We start from the raw sequence: 6892 nt of genomic DNA on the forward strand, positions 1-6892 counted from the left end.
CAACTAAAATCCCCACATCAGCGGTTCAGGTGTGTCCAAATGTATTCCTCCTAACATCTAGAATAACCAATTTTTACATTGGCGAGACATGCGGAAGTCATGCAACCTCTCAGCAGTAGCTGTGGTACCGAGTCATTAAAAACCACGTTGGGCTTGAAGACAAGAAAACTCACAAGGTTATGTCTGATTTTGCAGCTTTTTTTCTCCATCTATTGCAAAAAACGTCATATTTGACTGAGCAAAGCTGAACTTTGAACATATTCAGACTCAGGTGGCAGAATGAAGCATTTTATATAAAATACAATGTGGCATCTTCCAAAAATGAGAGGAATGCATTTCCTCTTGAGACTCTAAAGTGACTTATTGTTGCTTCTAATTGCCACTCCTTGAAAAACAAAGTGGCTCCTCATTTGATTAATTTTCTGCTGTACCATTGTTAAAGCCGTCTTAAAGTATTACTCCACACTAACATAAATTTGACATTGTTTTCTGAAGCTAAATGTAACATCAGTATTAAATAGCTTAAAAGATAAAAAAAAAACATGGACGTATGTGCTACAGCAATCAAGAATTACCCAGAAATGACTTGTCATGATGAAATAAAACATTAGCAAACACTCCTAATTACAGCCAAATGGTCCAAAAAGCACTTTCTAAAAAAATGCTTGTTCCTGCTCTTCTTTGAATGGCTGAGACAATGCAACAAATCAATTTGGCCTCAATCAATGTCCACTGTCGATTCTGAGTGCCATCCCTAAGCAAAGTAAAGCCTCTAGTCAAATGGAAATAAATTATGTCAAGCAGATGACCTGGTCCAAGAAAGATCTAGAAGAAAACTTTTTTGTATTATTGTTTATTCAATGTTACATGACTGTGTTTTTGTTTTTAATGATGTAAAGCACTTTGAAATGCCTTGCTGCTGAAATGTGCTATACAAATAAAATTTGATTGATTGATTAGCAAACATTCAACTGTGCAAATGCATGCCGAGACATTTTTCAGTAAAAATCAGATAACCTTCAAGTTATATGAGATTCAAAAGACTGTAATGGGACTAGTCTCATGGAAAAATTCATGTAAAAATCATTAAAATGTGGTGATATACTAAATATCATACTTGTCCTCTTTATAATCTTTCCTATTAATAATTAACCAGGGTGTAAACACTCTAAAAGCAGCACACATACCTCCTCGCAACCAAATATTTCCATCACCACCCCCAAGCTTTTCCAGAGCCAGACGAGGTGAGCATTCCTCGATAGTTATCCAATACCGTGAAAGGAATCTGAAATTTCATCCTGTCCTTTCCAACACTCCTTTCGCTCCTGTTCTGCTCAAACATAAACGTGCTTTAGTCTGGATGCAAGTAGAGACGACCAACAAGCTGTCCAGTGCAGAGCTGGACTAGATTCTGCAAACCACTCTCCCGCTAGTTGCTAGCTTTTCAGTAACAGGGCAGCAAAAATGGGTTTTCTGGCATAATGAATAGCTTAAAATGTGAAAACTAGTCAATCAAATCTGCTGGAAACATAATTTGCCCCCTTAGTAGTGTGCATTTCTCCTTCTTCGGCACTTCAATTACATTTTTTTCTCCTTTGTTTTTGCACGTGTGCATTGTCCAGGCTCACCTCTGCCCTAGTTTTAAGCCTTTTGCAGCGTCAAACAGTTTTTGACCGATCTTTAGCTTCACCAATCTTCCATCAGCTCTGACCAGCCATCCTGCATGTGTAACAGAAAACCATCCCGATGGTACAGTGCTTCACAGCGAGTATAGTGTGCTTAGGGTGACGCGCAGGATGAGTTTTTCACCACAAGCGACACTACATGTGTGCCACGTCACCCCACTGTTGCTTTCATGACTTTTCAGACAAAAAAAAATAATAAAACGTCTGTATCAGCTACAATCAGAGGAGGTAGGTCAGGCTTTTTAAAGATCAGAAAACTTCAACCCCTAGTTATCCTGTTAACAGTTCCCCGACCTGAGGCAGGGGTCTCTGCATTTCCTCCAGGAACACCAGCTTCATGTTTCCTGTCAGAGTTGCTCCTTGGTCTTCTGTTAGTTTACTGATTGTCTCCAACAAACTTCTGAACACTTCCAGGAAAAGCTACATTTATTCTGACAGGTGGACTCTACTGAGCAACCACCAGCTGGGTAAAGGAAGCTGGTTGCATTGAATGTAAACAAGTTACAAATTCATCCAACACTTCTCTTATAATTTAAAAAATGTGTTGGTCTGTTATATAAAATTCCAGTGAAACACACTGACGTTTGTCACAGCAACATGTGAACACTTTTTCAAGTCACTGAATATTCACCAACACGGATCTAGCAGTACGTGGATCCAAAAAGTGATGACTGTTGTGGGATGTGATTGGCTTATGTTGCCAGTCCTCCATCAATCATACAGGATTTTAAAAAAAGGACACCCACGTCACTGAGGAGCCAGGAGGATCAGATTTAGATTTTAAAGCTCCCACAATAACAAATCCTAAAACAAACATGTCTACTTCTTCAAAAAAGTCTGTCTTTTGTTTACTTTTAAAGTAAACACGAGTAATTTGAAGTTGCATACCATTGAAAATATCACAACAGTGGCTCTTACTTTGGCAAATGATGGTCAGTTTTCACGATTGCCTTCAACCGCAGCCATTCTTTGCTTTCATGAATAAACTCACAGCCCTTCTTGCTGTGGTCTTAAGAGTTCAAAAGTTGGACAACCATTACATGAATGAGTTATGAGTGCCCACCCGAACACGTAGGCAGAAATGCTCCACACACGCTGCTTGTGGTGTGGAGAGACGATTGCTGAGTCATCGCTGCAGCCGCACCAGCACTGCCGTTTCTCCTCATCTGCCCAAACAGAGCTGATGCTTCACACTGCAAGTTTTTTTTTCCCCTTTTGTTTCTGAAACGCAGCCCTAATCTCCTGCATATTTTCCACAGCAGTGGACCACATGAAAGCAAAGGAGTCGCGTTCATTTTAACCCTAATAAGATGGCATCGACTCAAAATGCTAAAGCAGACATGAAGCCCGATTTGAACAGAAATGTCAACCTATTTGGTGTATCAAAAGTTGCTCTGAATGAACAAAGACTTACAGAAGAGCTGCATTAAAAAAAACTCCAAGTGTAAAATCAATTCTTTCCACATATGTCCTGAGAATAAAACACTAGTTGAGAATGTTCCAACTCTTTCACAGCTTTAAGCCAAGATCATTCATCACTTCAGAGGCCTGTGCCCTTTACAGGCAAATAAAAACCTACACAGCTGCAAATCACATTACTTTACATTCTGATGACAACAGATCTACATAAAGACACGCCAACATTTGAAAGCAGTTCGCTCCATCAGCAAAAAAAAAATAAAAAAAATTTGCCAACTTGAATGGATTAATTCTCCTTATTCTCAACCTGAAAGGGGAAAAATGCTGTATGCCATCTCACCTGTCTATCTGATCAGTTCTTTAAAACTCAGACGCTTGCAAACCGACAAATGTTTGCTAAAACAGAAGTAGACTTAGTAGACTGATGCGGATGTGAGCAAGACAGACAAATCTGGCAGTTAAACCCTTGATGTCTGCAGCAAGACAGACAATGGTTTTAGGTATCACTGATGGCAGTGAAGTCGACCAATCTGAAATGTAAATGAAACAGAAATATCAAGTTTATTGTCTGAACAAGACAGCCAGCACTGGCTGATTCAGATCAGAAGAAAAGCACACTGAAAGGTGAAACTGCCTTTTATCTCTGTGGCAGCTGCCAGCAGGCATTTGACCTGCTAATGCATCACATTACTTCTAAAGATGTGTGAATTCAAAAAGGGCCTTAAAAAAAAAAAAAAAAAAAAAAAAAAAAAAAAACCTGTTGGTGTTAATATGTCAAGGCTACAAAGGATATTTAGTTTCGAAGATGATAATTATTGTATTTTCAAGCTTAATTCTTTTCTGAAAATGTTAACTCAGATTTGCAAAGTAAATCAGGATTCTTTTAAAACATCTATTTTGTAATAAGATGTGGAAAAGTGGGAATTGCATGAATACTACCAAACAGTTTACTGAAAGAGAAGCTTTTCTTAAATAATAATTGTTTCTAAGAGATGGAATCAGTGTGATATGATACACTTACATTTCCCTCCTGAGGCACAATAAAGTTTATTTCTAATTCTAATTCTATGGAAGCAAGATTACACTGCTACTTTAAAAAATAAATAAATAAAAATCAACTTTTAATGAGAAGGAGGGAGAAGCGCAAGTTTGAATGACATTCAAGAAAACTCATCTAAACTCTTGCACTGAACAATTGTTTTGGTGGAGGCAGCAGTACACGGCTTGGAGGTGACTGGTGGTAATATAGAGAAGCATGTATAATAATATTTAGTTAAAATCACTTTTTTCAGTGATCAAGTTTCTCATGCAAATGTCTTAGTGTAATTGAAATAAGAAAGAAAGAAAGAAAATGTACAAGAAACTTTTCAGCACATGTTCAAGTCCATGATATGAGTCCTTAATATTGATGAAAAAATACTAGCTCCATTGACAGATTATTTCACTTACAGCATTTACATTTTTCTCATGTCATATTGTCGCAGTTGGTAGAGCTGTTGCCTTGCACCAAGAAGGTTCTGGGTTCGATTCCCGGCCCCGATCTTTCTGCATGGAGTTTGCACGTTCTCCCTGTGCATGCGTGGGTTTTCTCTGGGTACTCCGGTTTCCTCCCACAGTCCAAAAACATGACTGTCAGGTTAATTGGCCTCTCCAAATTGGCCCTAGGTGTGAGTGTGTGTGCATGGTTGTGGGTCTCTGTGTTGCCCTGCGACAGACTGGCGACCTGACCAGGGTGTACCCTGCCTCTCGCCCGGAACGTTAGCTGAAGAGAGGCACCAGCACCTCTCCTGACCCCACTAAGGGACAAGGGTGTAAAGAAAATGGATGGATAAATTAAATAATTTGGCCATGGAACTAAGACTTTTTCATCAATATTACTGACCTAAAACAAGCTCCTATATCTTGCTGAAATGTTACTTACAAACATTGTTTTGTCTCATTTCAAGCGTACTAAGATATTTGCACTAGAAACTAGACCGAATGGTCAGATTTTGTGATTTTGTAGTTAGTCTAGTACAATAAAATTAGCAAACTAGTAGCTGGCTTTTAATATAAGCAGATTTGGTTATCTTGGTTTGTTTGGTAGCATTTTTGTCAAGACGAAAATACATTTTCTTCAACTCACACCACTATTGTCCTTATTTACATAAAAGAGCAAAAACAAAACATAGAAGAAAACATATAACGGAAGCTCTTAAGCATTAAGGAACAGGCAAAAATAATGTTAAAGCATATTTGGAAAAAAAAAAAAGAAAGTCTATGAATTGCAACACTCAAGGGTTTTGAAATTTTGTTTAAATCCTAAAATCTAGAAAGCTGTTGCTGCAAAACTATTAGAGGCCAAAATCAAATCGCACAGGTGGACATCAACTCATGTCAAAGCAGTTTTATTGTATTAACATAAGAGTGAGGATTACTACCAACAATGTGACTTGTTTGCCTTTGACTAGGCTAAAGAATTTGGCAGGGCCTCTTGCACTCACTCACTAGGCAATGTTTAAAAATCACAGCTGGAAAGGGGGTTTAGAGAGGGTGGGCCAAAAGCTCTCGCAGCAAAAATAAAAGGCCTCCAAATACTTCTACTAAATAAAACCTCTGACTTTTCCTTAAAAATGTGAAAACCTGCATCAGTTAAATGGAAACAAGGTATGCAGCCCTCTGAATTTTTATTCCTCAAGTAAATTAACAGTCATAATCCTGAACTAACAGTAAAGTTTTATGCTTTTCCATGTTCCACCCTGCTTTTATTTCCTAACGTTTCTGTGCCAGACATCATTCTTGGCTTCTTGAAAGCAGATAGCATCTGGAGCAGAAAGGAGGCCATTCAGATTATTTGTGTTCAGCAGTGCTGGGGAATCTTTTACGCTTTAAATGAAGATAAGGCGCTCAACCAAGAGTCCCTTTGGCCGGCCGACAAACAAAAGGAGGAGCGATAATAAGATTCTGGGCCTGAGGTGTCGACTGCAGGGAGAATATTTGTTTCATGAGGTGGGGCTGACCAAGCGTGCCTGTTCTGACTTCCAGCGAAACAGAGAGCAGAGTCCTGGTTTGTTTCGTAATAAAAACCTGCCTTTTATTTGAAGAAAGGTCAACCTCAAGTCAGAGTCATCAGCACCAGCCGTACGATTACGAGCAGATGACAAGAAGAGCGCTGGCTTCCTTTGGAAAGACTAAGTTGATATGGAAGGTGGTTATAGAGCATTAAAAAATGATTTACCTCACCCACTCCCCTGCTTTGTGTGTGTGATGTTGAGACGGTGCTCTAAGTGTCACCAGATGGCCACAAAAGCATAAGTGTGTATGTTCTGTAGAGCATTCCAGCCTGCGTTACAGACAGCCTGACCCAGGCTGTGCAGACAAGTCATCCAAGTCCACCGCATACACTCACTCTCACGTGCAGCTCGCCTTTAAAGCCTCCGTTTGCAATAACAGTCCATCTTGATCGCGTTACATGCCCGGGCAGGGTGCTGCAAGCCAACAAAACCTACTGTACTTCAGCTTAACATCTGCACTTCATCCTTATACAACAGTCACTCCTCAGGTCTGGGAATCAGTCACAGTTCAAAGCTCTGGCCACCTGAGCTTGGCCGCGACTTAAAAACATCTGACCTTTGTTGAATCAGAAAGCCGAGCGGGGACAGTCCCACCCAGCATGCCACACCGGGGGGAAAACCAACAAAACCATGACAGCAAATAAGAGGGGAGGCTTGTGAGGCGGAGCCTCTGGTTGTGTGTGTGAGCAAAAAAAAAAAAAAAGAGGGGGGGGAGGGGATAACGGGGTCAGAAGG

This window comes from Poecilia latipinna, unplaced genomic scaffold (assembly GCF_001443285.1).
Source record: "Poecilia latipinna isolate Pla-1442-1.1 unplaced genomic scaffold, P_latipinna-1.0 Scaffold4607, whole genome shotgun sequence".
Lineage (NCBI taxonomy): Eukaryota > Metazoa > Chordata > Actinopteri > Cyprinodontiformes > Poeciliidae > Poecilia > Poecilia latipinna.